General features: G+C 45.6%; 1 long non-coding RNA gene across 2 annotated transcripts in view; it reads left to right on the top strand.

Moving 5' to 3' along the window:
• Positions 1 to 9,263, top strand: part of LOC138468202 (uncharacterized) — a 45,694-nt gene extending 36,431 nt beyond the window's left edge. The window contains exons 2-3 of one of the 2 annotated variants that reach the window (XR_011268222.1): positions 4,842 to 4,890; positions 5,261 to 9,263. This is a non-coding gene — a long non-coding RNA (uncharacterized lncRNA). Of the gene's footprint in view, positions 1 to 4,841; positions 5,206 to 5,260 lie in introns of those variants that run through there. The other variant, XR_011268221.1, reaches the window with a different exon arrangement.
• Positions 9,264 to 18,886: the final 9,623 nt, after the last annotated feature.

Raw genomic sequence — 18,886 nt, 5'->3', positions numbered from 1 at the left:
CCCATTTTTCAAGTCAATCACTGTGAAATATTGTGCCTCAACAGGATTTGGAACTAGAGGAAATTCTGCCTCTACAACCGGGTTAATTGACCTCATGTCCTGAATTAAAAGCCATGACCCACCTTTCTGTTTTTTTCACAGGATACACCATGGTATTGCATGGTGACTCTGACGTCGCTAGAATACCCTGTTCGATTAATGCTGAACTAGTGTTAAAAATACCTTGAGTCTTGCTCGAGGTAAAATTGCTCCTGGCTTAAGTTTCATCTGAACTTCTCCTTCCCACTTCAATTGGCCTACTTCATAGGGGCCAGTAGTCCATATCATAGTCAAAATATTCTAGAAGTTGCCATGCTATCCTCATTTGCTCTGGGACCTCTTCTCTATTCTAATCCAAGAAGTAACATTAATTTCAAATATCAACTCATCGTCTTTAAGCTACTCCTCATCTGTCAAATCAGTCAATCTGTGCTTTTCCCCAATAGCAATCACTGCTCTCTATGGCCTGCCCTCAACCCATCCTTCGAGCATGACTAATTCGCCTCATACTACAGCTGCAACTAGTTCTAGAGGGATGACTCGCCCCCCCCCCCCTCCTCGTCCATAGGTATCTGTGGTCTAAACAGAAACTCATTGGGTATTCTCGTAGTCTTTCCCAGTAAGCCAGGCAACCATGTTAACAAAATGTGTATCCCATATAGAAAAACTTCATGTTCGAGTGGCACTCCTTGCAGAGCCATATGCCATGTAAATGCCATTCTAAATTCACCCACATTCAAATGGTGTATCACAGGAGTGGAACACACTATGCCATCAGTAAACAAAATTATCATGTTAAGCGTTGTCATTAAATCTCGTCGCAGAATATTGACTGGTGTCTTCCGCGAATAGAATAAAGGCGCAGACATGTCACATTCTCCCACAGAAACTGGCAATTCATCAGTAAAATGAACTCTTCTTGTAGCTCCAGAGAAGCCTTCAGCATTAATGGCATTTCCCGATAATGGAAATTCTCCCTCCTGTATACATGAGTGAGTTGCACCTGTGTCTACCAAAAAGATTAGCCTCATGTTGCTACATCAACCCTTGGCTCCTCTTTCGGGGCGGGGGGGGGGTCTGGTGTTACCGTTAATACTGAATACATCAAGTCCCCCTGTGAGCTGTCCTATTGTGGATATATACTCATCCCAGTACCTGTGAAAGGACTCCCTCCCATCACAGTGGCACCTCCCACTCTATACGTCATTAGCTGTCCAGTGTTTGTGTTCTGTTGTATTTTGGGGTGCATGTTGTGACTGTCCTTGTGGCTGACTCAGTTGTGCTTACTGTAAGCTTGCTCTTCATACACTGATCTTGTGCAAACCTATTTCTGACTTGAGGACTATGTGCCAGAGGGTAAGCTGTCCCCCTCTTGAAAATTGCCCGTTCTGTACATACCCTTGACTTCCACACATACACGCAATTTGGCCTGTCATGCCACACGACCAACATATAAGAGGCATTCTTCTAATTTGCCCTCCTTGCATATTCTGCACTTTATTTTGAAAACCACCCCTACCTCTGAACCAAATTCCTCGGCCTCTTTGCACAAACCCGCTTCCTCCTTGATCTGTCCGCCGCTGGTTTACCTGCGATACACCCATAGGTTGCTGCATTCCCAGCCCTTCTCGGTTTGTCAAAACCGCCTCTTCTAAAGAGTATTTTGACAATTTCTTCTGAAAATGCTTGGCTTCTTAAAGTTTCCTAGCTTCCCATTTTTTTTAATTCTTTTAGTGCATCATTGTCGACTGCTGCAAGATCGTCATCTGTATTTCTGCCCATGGTTTTGCTCCCATACCCCCTAATTTCTTGAGCTGCCGCTTCACTTGCTCTGGCAGTCCTTGACATAAAATGTGGTAAAATACTGCCACTGATTTCCCCCAAGGCTTGCGAGTCTCCAAGGTCCACCGTTCCTGAATACTTTGAATGTAAACAAGCAGATCTTCCCCTTCTTGCACCTTACGTGCCATAATTGCACACATATCTGAGGTGTCGGGATACTGCTCCCTCTTCGCTCTCCATACGTCTGACCTACAATAATTTAATGGCGCTCCATCATGAGCTGTATTCTGTGCCGTGACACTGGAATAACTTGCTTGTGTCCAAATGTCTTCGGCCCTTTCCTCAACAATGGTTGCTAGGAGACCCTTGATGTCTCCTATGGCTAGAGTATTTCCTCCTGTCATCTTTTCTAGCTCATAAATCCATTTTCCCACACCCATCGTTAAACTTGGAAGTTTACATCTTAAATTATCCTTATCCATCTGTGGTCATGGGATATACTGTGGTCTAGCTCCTCCTTTCTCTAATAAGGGGAACTGCGTGAACCCAGCTCCACCCTCCGCTCCCATTGTCTGCCTATCCATAGCAGGAACAGTGGTTCTGCAACTCCTTCCTGGCAATTACCTTAATATGCTCATATGGTGGTGATTCTCCTCTCACAGTGCGCTCGTCCTTTGGGACACTCGGGATATGCTATAGGATCTGGCGTCTTATCCTTATGTTGTTCTAAAGCTCATCGTCTCACTTCCTTGTCTAACAGTGCATCCCTCAGGACCACATGTGTCTTCTCCCTCCTCCTCCTCACAGAAGGTTTCCCTTTCTTTTTTTAATTGAATAATTGTTTTTGTTGAGTTATAAACTTTACACAATCAGATGAGAGATTCTCATTGTTTTTCTTTTTCTTTACCAATTTCTAGACAAGTTTAAACATTTTTGCAAAATATTATATCAATCATGAGCAAATCATAAGATAGCCTGATGAGTAAAAGGATAAAACTACATTTAGGAATCTGTATAGATATCAATAAGTCTTTTCAGAAGATTGTAACATCATGTTCATATAAGCATATATCAAGTATAGAATTAAGTCATTCAATTGTTGGTTATTAGTTACTTAAATTTAAAAGGATATTAGTAAGATCAAAGTTATATACAGTATATTAAATTTAAAATGATCACCTCGGGAGTGCTAAAATCAATATAAAATTATCGCCTTTAAAGTGCTAATAACAATATAAAACAGTGCCCTCTGAGCTAGTGTCTTAATTGTTTATATAAACTTGTCAAAACATCAATATGTTCATAGCAAATCATCAAACACATTAAATTGTCTAATTTCAAATAAGATCAGAGTAAAAGGGTGTTAATAAGTCAATCTTATGTAGAGTGCCTTTAGTTCAAATCATCATGTTGGCAGTGCTAGATCAATTTAACCAATGCATTTATAGTACTGTTCTCATATAAAGCTTTGTTTCTAGTGATGTTTACTTAGCTGACTCTAGAGAGTTTGGTAGGATGTTTGAACAAAGCGATATGTTTTGCCAATCAATAAAAAAACATTACTCTTAAGTGCTTTGGGTAAGTAATTTTTCGCATCATACAAGGGGAAATATATTTAGCTCAGTAAAAAACTGGACGGTGTCTGATCAGGGAGGTGTTATTAGCATTAAATATCGGTGACCAGAGTTGATCTCTAGTTACTATAAATAAATGTTGAAAGTGTATATAAAGATATCGTATCCTCAAGTCATCAAGCGAATGGCATTCAATTAATAGGTGCTCCGCAGTCTCAATACTATTTTCTAGTTTGCAGAATCTGCAGGTTTGGCTTAAGTTAGCATTTTTGTTATAAGTTGCAACTTTTGCATTTGTGACACGTAGATTAAGGTGAAACTGCACAAAAAAAGTCAGCATAATTGCGATCAGGGAACTGCTGGAGCACATTTAGAGCTTTGCTTTAAAATGCCCCACTTTGAAAGCTACGTATGTGCCACACTTTTCTAGTGTGGTAATCCAGTCGTGCCGCCATAGCTTGGTCTCTAGGACCACGGCTAGTGAAATGCCCTCTGTACTCACAATTTTTAAAGTGTAAATATTGCCATGCTTGTTACAATGTCACTGTGATTGGCTCTATATTTCCATTGGTCTGCCTCATAGTCAGACACACCTATTGAATGCACTGCCCTAATCTTCAATGAATGATTCGAATTTCTATATGACCAAAAAAAGTGAGGCCCGATCAGCTCTTACAACTTTACATGCTAAATTGTTTTTCTTTTATAATTACTCATAGCAGGCTGCCACATTAACGAGATGTATTTCTAACATCTGTTTTAGCAAATGCATGCCTACATAGGATATTAATTTGTGCGATAAATATACATTTTATGAATTAATCATTCTATTTATAAAAATTGTAGAGCATGCTAAATTGATGTGAAATGGAGGGGGAGACTCTTGGCTTCGAAACACACCCAGTCCCATGTTTGTATTGTTTGTATTTGGAATTGTTGTGAGCCAAACATTTTTTATCTCCATACATGCCATGTGATTGCAACAAATGGGTACATTTGAACTGTGAATAGGGTCTCCTGCTTTCAAGGATGTGTCCTGCAGAAGCTCTCCAGAAGTTTGTTTGCCACTTATGAGAGGCCCCTTTGTCCTTCTCGCATCCGTCCCAGCAGATGGCGGATTTATATCCATGTCAAAGGTGGCAGCTAATGGGTGAATTTGCTTTTCATGTTCGGTCATAATTCGGATAACTCCATATGTTAATTTACTGTGAAGACCATATATTTTATTTTTCTTGGTATGTTTGTTATAACCCAGAGCCTGCTTACTCTTTAGTTGAAAGCTGGGTCAAAAGTCCACACAATCTAGAACTGACCTGAATACAAGTTTTGTTAACCAATATAGAATCATTGCTTTCTCCATTTATTTTTATAAGCTTTGCGCAATAATAACAGTTGTGTAAGAAATTAATATGCTGTTTAAATACAAAGGTGTTTTTTTTCTTTCAGGAACCGAATGGGGAACTGTGTTTTGAAATGAAGATATCTGTAATACAAGGCATGTTCCATGTTCCATGATTTGTAAGGAATGAGCAGTATCCATTGAAATGTATAAATGCTCCGTTTCTCTCAATACTTCGAGTTTGTATATTGTCGTCCATCATATTTCCCAGTGTGGCAGGCAGATTTCTCCTATTTTCACTTTAAACCTAGCTTTTATTTCCTGCAATGGTTTAGTTTGTAGCACTTTCAGTACCATGTGTCAAGTGCTTCTCTCAAGTGTGCAAGTTAATGCCTGCATCCCGCAGATGCATCTGATTCGTAACAATGCAAGATCTATGATATAATTAAAGCAGAAACCGGTACTGTTTCATGACCTCTCACTTTGAATTCTGTCAGTCTTCATTTGCTTTTATTTCTCCCCACAGAAATCACAAGCCAAGTGCTTTGCCTAGAGGAAATGGAGAGATGAGAACAGAAAAACTGATGGATGCAACCCCCCCCCCTCTCTCTGTCCCGTACCCCCCCCCCCCACCCCTCATATCTACTATCTCTGCTCCTTTTCCATGCCTGCTGGCTTCATGGGGACTTCAGTTGTCAGCACTCCAGTGTAAACATGGCTTTATGTCTATGCTGCGTTTGAGGTACTTATTCCAATAAGATCTCCTTTTAAGAGGTCCTATGATCTGAGAGGACGGTGTTGCCCTGGCTATTGGTCCACATGGCGGCAGTGGAGACAACTGATCCAGATTCCAACGGACATCAGTTCTGTTGTATGTAGCACTGTGAGCAGGGCTTAACTGATACCCTGATGATTTCAATTGCATGTTGGTGTGATCTTAGCAGATCCCATGCCACGCTTGATATAGCTTATATTTACTTGCAACCAGACTGACTAGGCTTCACTATTCTTAAGATCATAGATTCAGGCTGTTAAAAAGCCAACTCTGCCAGCAGGAACTTTGTGTTGAGCAGATGTCAGGAATGCACATATGAATTTTGAACCGTTCCTGTGCCACTGCAGGCCTTATGCTGAGTTATCCTGGAGGCTCTCTCAGAAAAGACACACATGGGTACTATAATGTTGGCATTGTGCATGTATGTAAGGGTTGTTGGATTAGCAGACCTTCCTTTCAAAAATGGAATAACCTGCATGAGTTTATAGCGATACAAATCTCGGGCCATTTCACCCTCACCAAATGGCCATTCTGTAAGTGTAGAAGGATGGATAGTCTTAGAATTGTGACCTATTCTGAGCCACATGTTTAAAGACTATGCAGCCACCGTCTTTACAGTTCCCAGCCCTGGTGAAAACCTTAACCCTGATAACGATTTACATTTTCCCCCTACACTCGCTGATGGAGTAGGCCTCAACAAATTTTGCCATGTCTTCCATGCATGAATCCTGCAAAAAAAGCACACGCAGGCACTTTGACCAGATCAGCTCGCTGAAGGGACATCTTAAGAAAGATCCATCTGTGACATTTGAACAACGTGGTCTCTGTTGTGTTCCCAAAGGAGGCATATGGCTCTCTGCAGACACCCCTTTATAGCGACTGGATCCAAAGAGGAGCCTTTCACATATTAGTCCTCCAGGGGACTAATACATCCACGAGACAATCCTTGCAGGATTTTAGCCCCTTACTGACACATGTGGATTCCTACCCGTGGAGGAAAGAAAAAACTCCATCTTAGTCCAGATCTATTGTGTGGAGTACTTGGAGCCCGCGATTATGACGGGATCACACAGAATGATGGGTTGTCTGTATCTCTTTGACAGCTGCATGTGCCTGTAGATATTCAAAGTAGTGCTCCACACGGGGATCTGGGTGCCACTCTGGTGATGGTGAGTGTTTTAATCCGAAGAGGGTGAAACCATTCTGTTGGGGAGGGATGTCCTATTCTTGTTAGGGTAAGTCTGAGGCGCATGACCTTACCGCTCCTTGGAGACATAAAAGGTGGATTGCAAGTCTAAGGAACAATTGTCAGTGACTAAGCTCCTTCATGACTTCCCCCAGACATTGCGTCAGTGCACACAACTTTCTCTCCCCATGGTTACTACCTTGCTGGCAATAAAACCTGGCTGTGATACAGAGCCTTCTGCATAGTCCTCTAGCCAGGTTATGTGTAACCCTCTAACCTAATGGTAATATGTGGTGTCTAATCAAAAGGTAAACTCCAACAGTTTGAAAATGGTAGCTTTTGGCAGTGTAGCCAGGCTTAACAGGAGCGAGGAAGTCTGGTAGTGAAATAGTTATTCCACGGTTTCCCCTACAGTGGTTTACTGAAAATGATAGTCTTACCAACTCGCACACCTACAAGGTCAAATAGGTACGTTGGCTTCAACATAACACACAAACAGTGTATATGTAAATGCAGTAATGGTCCTTTCTGACCCATCCTACTCCTAAGATAAAATGTAAGCCCATAACCTAGTGATGGGCATTACACTTAAAGGCTAATGCAACCCTAGACAACACAAACCTGCATTAATACAAACTTTATAGCGCGCCTATACACAAGTGTTTCAATGGCACAATGTGTGGCATTTTGGGTCCTGAATATAATCTCAATAATTCCTATACCTCTAGTTTATAGAAACATACATAATGCAAATGCACACTACATATTTAACAGCTCCTACACGTAAGGAGGAGTTACAGCGAAGCACATAGGCGCATCTATTGTTGGGGATTAGGTCTTCTAGTACCAGATCATAAAGTCTTATTAAACTGCTAGAAAATAGACACAGTATTGACTGTGGGTGTTTTCATCAGTAAAATAATTTTCAAAGACTGGAGAATAATACCGGCTTAAATATGGTGCATGCTAAAATAATCTTATATTTTTTAATAAGTGTCAGAAAACGACTGTGGGAAAGGGTAGTTTTATTTTTTGGACACTGCAGAAATGGACACCAAAGTAGGGGATATTCTGAAAATGGATTACTTCAGGACAATTATATTGCTTTCGACTTTATGGAAGTTGCTAATAAAAAGCATGTTGGTCTGTTGTCGGTCAATATACCAGTTCTTGTTCGTTGAAATGGGCATGTGTTATGTAAAGGCAATGCCAGATATTTAGATGAAACCGTACGACAAAATGTTTCCTCCACAATTTGTGGAGGCTTTTTTATTTTACAGTACGGGGTAAATATTTCAGGTTGCAAGCTACTAGACAAGCATAAAAAGTCCCATGTGATTCGGTGGCCTAAGAGATGATGCAGTGGTTTTAAACTCTGTTCTATAGTAAATTGGACCTCAAAATAAGTAAGTTTAATAAAACAGATTGGTGAAAATAAGTAAAATCACAGACCAAAGATAATATTATGGAAAAGACAAAGGCATAATTCTAAAAGCAAGACACTAAAACAGTGAACCTTTTGAACATTAGGACCACCACTAAAGAAGTGGCAAGGTGTAAAGGGGGGTGGGGTTGGATTAAACCTGGCATAGGTGAGTTTGGAAGTGTCAACACCTACACTGCGTCATGTAAACTTCCAGAAGTGTCCACCTTTGTAGCCCGCTCATATAGTAGTGGGGTTACCAAAGCACAGACCTGCAAGCAGAGAGATACAAGCTACAGAAGATGCCCACATTCTATTGAAATCCAATGGTAACTATGGGACATGAAGGCACTGAAAAATATAGCAAAACCTGACGGTCCCCCTAAATTCTCCAGATCCACCTATTTTCACAGGTCTCTGTAAAGTAATCTCTGTGCTGCAGCAATGCAACATCTCCAGGCTAGAGCATGAAAAGCTACATCCACATAGTAGCACTGCAATGTTGATACACTAATGGGGCATAGCATTGTCTCCCCTCTACAGATCGAGGTATTTCAGGCTATGCCATCACAACTCTATTGCCAGACTAACTTGGCAGCATCTGTGGTGTCCAGCGTTTGCAATTAAACCATCTCCTCCAGGCAACATTGGCACCAGTGTTTGCTAGACTGACAGAACAAGAGATCCAAACGAAGGATTAAAGGCTGCATGACAGCATAAAGTTAGTCAGTCGACATCACGAAATCAAAGTACACTTTGCAATATGCATACAAACTGCAGTCTTTGGTCCTTGTGACCAGCCTAAGCTCTCCATGCTATTCCACCACAACAAAATCTATGAGTTGTAACACAACGCACATTGTTAACTCGTGAATATGGCAAATTTATAGAGCTTGTATACTACAATGAGTCACTATCCAAGAAGCATTTCCACATTTTTGATACTGTATTGTGACAGCACACTTGTTCCTTTGTTAACAATGATTTGCCTTAAATGATGCATTGAGGATGACTATCTGACCCTGAAATTGTTCAACCAATTGATATCACAGCTGCTCCTTGAATTACAATACTTGGTTTTAGTTCCCCATTGAGGATATAAAATGTCGGTTTCTGAAATTACTAAACTAATATGCAGATTATGATGCGTAGCTTTCTGTAATGTTCTTGGGTGAACTAATTTACTTTACTCTGATTATGTGTGCATGTTGGAGTTATGTTCCCACAGAAGTGTTTACTGTAATTTCTAAGCTCTGAGTAGGACAACGTGTTAACACAGACACCAATTGGGTAGACCCGTTAGCCACACTATAGGGGTACACGTCCCACTGTGAGTAGCATTACCTGGATTGTTGGTGAGGCACCTCAGATGTTAAAGGACCATGAAGTGCTGGGCTCACCACGCCATGCAGCCCGTGACAACCATAAAAGTGGAGGGGACCTACAGCGACGGCAGCAATGCAGGGTTTTTGGACGGCGAATGCTATGCCAATACTTTAGTTTCCCAAGTGCAAACCCTTGACCCCAGCAAACAGGCCGGCGGCCCTGTTGCGGGGATGACCCCTGGCGGCATGAGCACTCACACAGCCCCTTCCACTAAGCACACAGCCAAGGGCCGTGACTCTGCATGTTTGTCATCCAAGGGCCCAGACATGAAGTCTAGGGAGAGGTCCGTAGAATCACTGTCCTCTGGGCATTCGAGGTCCTGATCACCGCATGACAGGCCCCTGCTGTCGAAAGACAGTGCAGATGGTGTGTCTAAATCCACTACCAGCAGTCGCACGTCAACAGACGAGACAGCGGGTCACCCCACAGCCAAAGTTTGTCATGCCACGTGGAAAGCGGTTAAAGACTCCATACAGTCGGGATTAGCCCACCTGGTAAAGAAACATGTCCTGAAAAGCCTACTAAAGGGGAAGGAGTCCAGGAAGCGCTCTTCTAAGACCCCATATAAGGAAAGGTCCCATTTTACACGCAGGGAGAGAGATCCTCATCCTCGCAAGGAAAAGGATTCACTTCCTCGGGAAGAAGATTCCTTGACAGCGGCCCTAAAGAATAAGTGTCAGCCCTACCTCTAGCCCCAGTTACACCTCAGGGTTTTACACTAGGCCCTATGTTCATTCCAACCTCGGCCCAATGGACATGAAGACACAGATGGAGTCATGAGAAGGATGACCTTTATGGCGAATATTTTCTAAAATAACCCAGATTCTTTACAAAACTTCCAAATCACACCTCCTACTACGGCTGCCTCTGGTTCCCGAAGAAACTACAGATGCCCCCACTCCTCAGCCCCCCGATACCCTCCCTCCCCTAAAAGGGCTTGTCCTGATACCCTGGCTATCCCATCACAGGTGGACCCTCACTTCATTCATCTCTATGGCCCAGATTCTGGTGTGTACCGGATTGAAATCACTTACATTATCTACAGTGCCAAAGTCCCACCCAGCATGTAGTGCGCAATTGAAACCGCCCCTCCCCCCGGTCACACTGAACCAGGAATCCAGCTAGTTTGCAAAGGTAAACATTTATTTATGTATTAAAATTTAATCACAATATCATTTAATGGATAAGCAACAATCACCAATGGGGTGACAGAACACTGGATAGTATCTTTAATACACTAGGAATCATGGAATGAGCATAAAACAAATGCAGTGCAGAACAGAATAATTTTGTGTTGGTTTCGACAGATGGCACTATGGTTGGAGGTTCCCCCTGCAACACCCCTCAACCCCTTCCCCTCCCTCAATAGACAATGTAAAGAGATGGGAGGAGGGAGCAGGTATTCAGGAATAGCACAGATCAAACCGAATATCAGTCCCACCTTCCTCCTTCAAACACAAGAGAAAAACGGAATTTACTTTTCGGCTGTCAGAATGGCTTTGAAATTGTCTTTGGAATTGACTGAGCAAAAACACCAAATGTGGTCAAAAATACTTAAATTGTCATACATTCTTATGGGAGCCGCTTTGAACAGTTGCAAACAATCGCAAGCAATGCTTTAGTCAGAAGAAGCCTTTTGAAATCTCAAAGTCCAAGTGGGAAATAAATTAAAGCTATTTCACACATGTACAATTTCCCAGAATGTAAAATCGCGGCAAACCTTTCCTTATGGGATATTCGCCAAAACTGGGGAATTGCACTGTTTTTCAATTTTGGGATAGCTAAGGATGTCGGGTACAAGTAGGAGTTGAAATTTCGTTTCTATCATAAGAACTGAGGGAGTTATAAAGATTTTTAGTAAAGGTCGTTTTTGTAAAATAGGCGCAAGAATGGAAAACAAATGCACTTTTGAAAATGACAGATGGGTTGATTAAATAGATTATGACTATGAAAAAGCGAATGCCACAGATGGATCTCATCACGTGATCAGCGTAACCCGCCTGTTGTGGATACTCTACTTCTTCAGATGAGAAAAGTCAGCGCAAAGATAGTTCTAGCAATCTGGTTCTGAATGAAAGATAGTATGGGTTTGAGATAGTATATTTACATTGTCTCATCCCTATTGGTCACTTTTCTTCCTAGTAATACTCACAGAATAAGTTATTAAATTGGACTGTCAGTTCTGGTCATGGATTGGATCTGGTCTAGGAAGAACAGCACATCAGGCATGGTACTGGATCAGCTATGCCGGTCATTTTGTTCATGTGGGCAACTTACAGATTTGGGCGTAGGTTGTGGAAGGCAGCAAGGAAACCGGGAACCCCATGCATTTCCGAAAAGAGGACGCATGTGGGAATCCACAGAAGTAGTCTGCCTTGTGCAAATTGCCCCAGGTTTTATTAGCCATAATCCCTGACAAAGTGTGATATTTGGTGGGGGAAAAACACAATGTTCACTTTGTCTGTGGGTTACCCTTTTCTTTTTGCGCCCACGGTAGGAGCACCCACACATGTGAGGTACCGTTTTCGTCGGGACACCTGTGGGAACGCGAGAAGGTACGACATCTGTTGTTGGCGACGTGTTTTTGTGAGTGGACACAGAGAAATGTCTCTGAAATTGGCTGGAAATGAAGACAATTCTCAAACATTTCGCTCTGGCCACCCACCGAAACACACCGCCAACAACACATGTCCTACCTTCCAGCGTCCCCACATGTGTCCTGATGAAAACGGAACCTCACATGTGGGTGCACCTACTGGGGGGCGGAAAAGTGTAACCCACTGGTAACCACAAGCCGTTCAGCACAGCACATTTTGTTCATGTGGGCCACCTACAGATTTGGGCCTAGGGTGTTGAAGCCAGCAAGGAAAAAAAAGGTCTGACTTGCGCAAATCGCCCCAGAATTTATTACCCAGAACCCCCGGCAAAGACCCACATGGGAGAAGGGTGCCCAAGGCCAGGGATATTAGCGCCGAATTTGCTGGAGCCCTGGCTATGCTGCGTTACAGCTTCCCCCAACCAGGGAGTCCCAACAGTGTGCCAATGCCTCCCTGAAGGGAAAAGCTGTAATGCAGCCCAGCCGCAACTCCAGGACGGTTGGAGGTGATGTCCCTGGCCTTGGACATCCATGTACATGTGGGTGTACCGTCCCTTAAGCACAGCAGCAGCTCCATGGAGCCCCGGCAGGATCCCCATTCCTCCCCGGAGGTGACATCTGTAACATAGCACAGCCAGAGGTGGAGGCTGGGCTTGCAGACAGACAACCCCCATGGGAGGGATCTGCTCCCAGGGAAACACCAATGTTCTGCTGGCATGGCAGGGTAATTTGTGGTCTGCCCCTGCAATTGTGTCCCAGCCCACCAACATATCTGCCCAGATTGCCCATTCCTACCCACACCACCAACAATCCAGCCCCAGTCTCACCCACCCCACTGACAGTGGGGACCCTAACTATAGAATAATAATAAACAGTACTCGCATAACGTTGCAGCTGCTCGCGTAGAAAAAGCTGTAAACAAAACAAAGAACATGTGTTGCCTACGGTCACACCAGCAAAAACAAGCCATCCCTGGTGGTCTACTGAACCTCACCCCCCAACCCCACCCCTCCCCAGTGAAACCCAATTTGCCCTTTCCCTTGGGCAGATATCTGAGGTACCCCTGCCACCTATTTTGGGTGAGGGGGGAGAGGGCCCCCAAAAATAGTGGGACAGGCCCCCAGGGGCAGTAAGGTTTGGGCACCCTGGGGCCAGATCGGCACACCAAGTTTAGTAAACAAAATATTTCAAAATGTCAGGCTGCACTTTAATGGGGGCCCAGGGGGCCCCTACACCGCTGGGGAATTTTCTAATGTGAAGGGGGTGCACCTCTTCATCCCCACCCCAAATGGGGTGCATCTCATGTAGCCCTCCCTGGGGGCAGATAAAGGGGGGGGCTGTCCTGCACTCCTCCCTGGGCTCAGGCGTCCCTTCCTAGGAGAAGATATCTGGTCCCTGGGAGGGCTGCATGACATGGCACCCACTCCATTGCAGATGGGGGGAGGGGGTAAACTCCCCATCCCATTAGAAAATTCCCTGTCCCTTTGGGGTGCCCCACAGCCCCCCCCCTAAAATACATTCCACCATTTTCCATTTTTATTCTTTGTTTACGAAACTTGCCTTGGTGCAGAGGTGCACATTGGTGTGCCAATCTGGCCCCAAGGTGCCCAACCCTTACTGCCCCACCCACTGGGGGGCCTGTCCCACAATTGTTGATGGCCCTCTCCCCCTCACCCCAAATAGGGGGCGGGGGGAACCTCATGCAGGCCTCCCTGGGCCTCCTACAAAAGGCTGCGTGAGCTACAGCCCCCCCTTCCATTTGGGGTGGGGGGAGAGGGCCACCAAAAAATGTAGGACAGGCCCCCTGGTGGGTGTGGCAGTAAGATTTGGGCACCCTGGGGCCAGATTGGCACACCAATGTGCCCTTCTGCACCAAGGCATGTTTTGTAAACAAAGAAAGAAATGGTACAGTACACTTTAGGGCGGACTGAGGGGCACCCTGAACTGCCAGGTAATTTTCTAATTCCCCCCCCACACCAAATGCAGGGGGGGCATCTCATTCAGCCCTCCCTAGGGTCAGATGCCCCTTCCTAGGAGCAGATATATTGCCCCCAGGGAGGGCTACAAGGGGTGCCCCCATTTCCCCTTGGGGTGAGGGCCACCCCCCTTTTCTGTAAAATAAATCCCTGGTGGCTAGTGCCCCCCACCCAAAATTTTGTTTTTTCTATTTTGCCCCTTCCCTGGGGGCAGATTATCAGCCATCTGCCCCCAGGGTTTATCGGATATGTGCGCCCATGCTTTGGGGGCTGGGGGGGGAGGGCTGGCCCCTCCCCCCACCACGTCAAACATATCCCTGGTGATCCAGTGGGATTGCTGGTCACGGATTGAGCGCTCTGCGCTGATCTGTGACCAGCAATTCTCATAAATGGTGTCGTTGGAAAGGGGAGAATCTCCCCTTTCCAACGACACCACTTTTTCCAGTATCCCTGGTGGCTAGTGTGCCCCAGGACCCCAAACCCCCCCCCCCCCCATTCCTTCGATTTTTTTAATATCTTCATCTCCCGTTCCCCCTTCACCCCCCCCCGGGGCAGATGATCACTGCCCCCAGGGGTCTCCAGTGCTGTGGCGCCATGCTTTGGGGGAGAGGGGGCCCGCTCCCAAAACAGATCCCTGGTGGTCCAGTGGGCATTGCTGGTCATGGATCGAGCTCTGCACCGGATCCGTGATCAGCAATGCTGTCACACAAGGTATCGCTGGAAAGGGGAGAATCTCCCCATTCCAACGATACCTGCCTCGATCTCTGGCTTGAAATACAGCCGGATATCGAGGCAGAGGGTGAAGGGCTCTTACCTTCTCTCTTCACTGCGGCAGCCGAAAATGGCTGCTGCAGTGAATTTACTTTCCATTTCATGTCGGCCTAAGTCACGCATGCCGACGTGAAATTGAAGGTAATTCAACCCCCAGACAGTGATGGGGACCTCCCCCTCTCGTAGCCCGGGGGTTGGATTACAGTTTTGTGCGATCCCTGCTGTGCAGGGATCGCACAAAAGATTCCCGAAAAGGATGAGGTATCTCGTCCTTGGCAGCAGGGAGGGAATCCCAAGGACGAGATACCTCGTCCTTGGCACTAATGAGGTTAAGAGACATGTGTGGCTATGCCAGTCTGGCTTCAAGCAGGAGACTCAAGCTACGCTGCTTAATATTTCTATTGAGCCCAGTGTCCTCTTCGGGAAGGCTGTTGAAGACGCCCTCAAATCGGCTAAAGAGGAATAGGACACCTTAAAGTCCTTGGATCAGCTTAACAATAAACCCACAGGGCAACGAGGTAACAATAGTAATTTTCATCGCTTTTGCTGACAAAATTCACAGAGGGGTTCAAACTACAATACAAATCGAGGATTGTCCTTGGGTAACGATCAAGGCCAGGCCTCGCAGGGTTACCCAATGGACAGCGCAGCTCTCGCGACCGGTGGCGGTCCTCCACTTCTAGAGGTGGAGCCACACCTTCAAAACAGTGACTACCCGCTTCAGGTGCCCTCCCATGCCTCTCTGGTAGGACGACGTATTTCAATCTTCACCCAAGCATCAGAGGTAATCACCTCAGACAAATGGGTGCTTTCCACTGTGGCGGGCGGTTATTATGTGGAACTGATCCAGCGACCCCAAAATCATCCCCCGTGGCAAAAGACTCACTCGAAGGAAGCACAACGCATCCTTCTTGAGCAAATCGCAACGCTGCACCAAAAGGACGCCATAGAAGTCGTCCCGGCAAACCAGATAAGCGAGGGTATTCATTCAACCTACATCCTTATGCCAAAGAAAGATCTAACTACGCGCCCAGTATTAGACCTACACCCTGCAAACACTTATGTCAAGCCACAAAAGTTCTGCATGACTACACTACAAGAAGTAATCCCCCTGCTAAAGCGGGGAGACTACATGACAACATTGGTTATGAAAGATGCTTATTTTCATATTTCAGTGTTCCCGGTGCACAGAAGGTTCTTGCGGTTCAAGATAGCAAGCCAGCACTACCAATTCAATATGCTACCCTTTGGAATAGCATCTGGCCAAGGGTATCCGCAAAGGTACTGGTTGCAGCGCACCTGTGCAGGGAAGCAATCCCAGTGTACCCTTACCTGGACGACAGGGTGATTAGAGGGGAGTCTCCCCAAATTGGCAGGCAAAACATTCAAAGAACTATCAACCTTCTCTTTCAATTGTGCTTCTCAAATGAGAAAAGAATCAAGCCTAGTGCCAAGCACGGCCAAACGGTTCCTAGGAGCTGTAATAAACTCAAAAGAGGAAAGAGTCCATAATATGTTACTGCAAATACCTAATTATCAGGCCGGCCGCCAGGTACGTGTATGCAAAGCTGTGTGTTTGCTAGGCATGATGGCATCTTGCATTTACATAGTAGTGCCCGCATGCCTGCGCATGTGACCAAAGCAGGAGTGGTTGGCGAAACAATGGTATCAGGCAAGCGGTCAGTGGGATGATCTAGTGGTCGTTTCACCAACACTGGTACAAAACCGTTGCTGGTGGACAAGAGAATATTGAAGGGGAATCTCTTCCATGATCCAGAAGTGCAGGCAATCGTTACGACAGACGTGTCTCTTGCTGGGTGGGTGGCTCATCACCTTCATCACACAGCGCATGGACTAGGGCCACAGCGCAGAACCACATCAATCTGCTAGAGCTACTGGTGGTGTTCAAGGCCCTTCATGCATTAGAGATACACCTAGCAAACCAGTCTGCAAGTCCTCCCTGACAGCACTACTGTGTTGTTTTACATCAACAAACGGTGGGGGCAGGCGATGGCACACGCTCTCCAAATCTGTCCAAACTAGCACAGCAAATTTGGAAATGAGCACGCAAACAGAAAATATTCCTATCCACATGTTCCAGGGAAACTCGACTCACTGAGCAGAGAAACCCTACCGGAGGCACAAATGGCAACTAGAGACAAAGGTTGTAGACCACCTCCTTTTCTCAATGGGGTTTCCCCACGCTAGACTTGTTCGCTACGAACAATGCCCTGACTTTGCGTCCAGATTCCCTCAACCAGGATACAAGGAGAACGCCCTATGGAAGAACTGGTCAGGGAGATCTGCTTATGCTTTCCCCCTAACTCGGGGATTGTACCTCTCCAGGACTGGAATCTCTGCACTGGCTCCCAGTGGCTTTAAGGATTAAGTTCAAAACCCTCTGCATTGTCCACAAGGCCTTCTGGGGCATCAATACCTTCAACTCTCTCTTCCTAAATATCTTCTTTCTTGAACTCTTCGCTCATTCGCCTCCAACTCCCTCAGGATCAGTTGCTTCTCCAAGCAACGAGTTGGTGGTAGATCTTTCTTTGGCTGGGGTTTCCCCTCTAGAACAGCCTCCCTGAAACTTGAGGAGAAACCTCTCCGGTTCCGGAAGCACCTCAAAACCCTTGTTTTTGCTTCTGCTTTCTCTCCTCCTCTCCCCTACTGAATTTCCTGGCTGATACTGCACTAGTTACCTGGCCACCCTATGATCTCAGGCCCAGGCCCCCTCCCCTGCCAGTCGCACTCCACACTGCCTTCCTGGCAACCCCCACACTTGGGGACTATTTTCTGTATCCCTTCAGTCCCACTACCACCACCTGACAACCTGTTGTCTGCACTTACCCCTTGCACTTGCCACCAGCTGGCCTTACTTTTACCTATTGGTATTTATTCTATTATCCCATGTTCTGCATTGTCCCCTCCCACAGTTAACTTTTATTCACAAAACAAAGTTTGGTCTCTTCATGTAAACTTCCTACATCTGCCCTGGATATGTGTATTTATACCCCAGTAGTTCACCTTTGAAAAGCGCAATCAAACTAGCTGTGATGAAAGCCCCTGGATTGAGGCCTATGTCTCCTTGCTCCATCTTGGTGCAAGAGCCACCAATTAAACTGAGTAGCGACATTTTATTTGCTAGACAACATCAAGTAAATATTGATCTGTTACCAAATATTATGGTGAAGTCTCCTACCTAGTTATGGGGATGGATCTGGGATGACTCTCAGTGGTGGCCATCTCACCACAATATTCTTGTGGTGGTCAAGTCCCCCTAAAACGCTTCCCCCAACCACAGTACCCCACAAATCAATAGCAAATATACCCTTGCCCTCTACTCCTGTTTGCCACCCAAATAATGCTGCGAATAAATGCGGTGACTGCCCAGGGGATTTGGCTGCATACCATAGGAATATCTAGTGGGGTGACGAACGGGACTGAGTGCCTCCCATGTCTAGCAGATGAGCCAGGTAGGGTAGGCATATAGGGGATCAGCTGGTCACCCCTCACTGAACGGCTCTGGGCAGAGGACAGTCATTTGAGGACACTGTCCCTTCAAAGGAGACCAGTCCTACACTTGGGCAGCTAAAACAAAATCACATCAGTAAGGCAGTGCTCTTCGCCCATTCCCAAAGAGTAGTCTTTGGCCTAGGCATTTGTAATTCCTTTCCCTGTGAGAGATTAACTTTGTTAGAGATATGATATGGCATTTGTCACGCGCCTATACACAAGAGTTTCAAGGCGCGACGAGGCAGGGAGGGGGGAACAAGGGGAAGACAGACAACGATCCTACTAGGCCAGGTGACATTCAGACCGCGCAAGTGCAGGGGTAGGGGAAGGGAAAAATGCAAGGGGAGGGGGGGGGAAGTGCAGTACAAAGTAAGTAGAATAAAATAAATAAATAGGGCCAGCTGGTGGCAAGTGCAAGGTAAGTGCGGACAAGTGCTGGGAAGGGGGGTCTGTAGGGATACAGAGACAGTCCCGCAGTGCAGGGGTTGCCAGGGAGGCAGTGCAAGTGGAGAGTGGCTGGGCCCCG

This window comes from Ambystoma mexicanum, chromosome 4q (genome assembly GCF_040938575.1).
Source record: "Ambystoma mexicanum isolate Mex_15411 chromosome 4q, UKY_AmexF1_1, whole genome shotgun sequence".
NCBI classification, from domain to species: Eukaryota; Metazoa; Chordata; class Amphibia; order Caudata; family Ambystomatidae; genus Ambystoma; species Ambystoma mexicanum.
The sequence above is the reverse complement of the archived record's forward strand: the minus strand, read 5'-3'. Positions and strand labels throughout refer to the sequence as shown.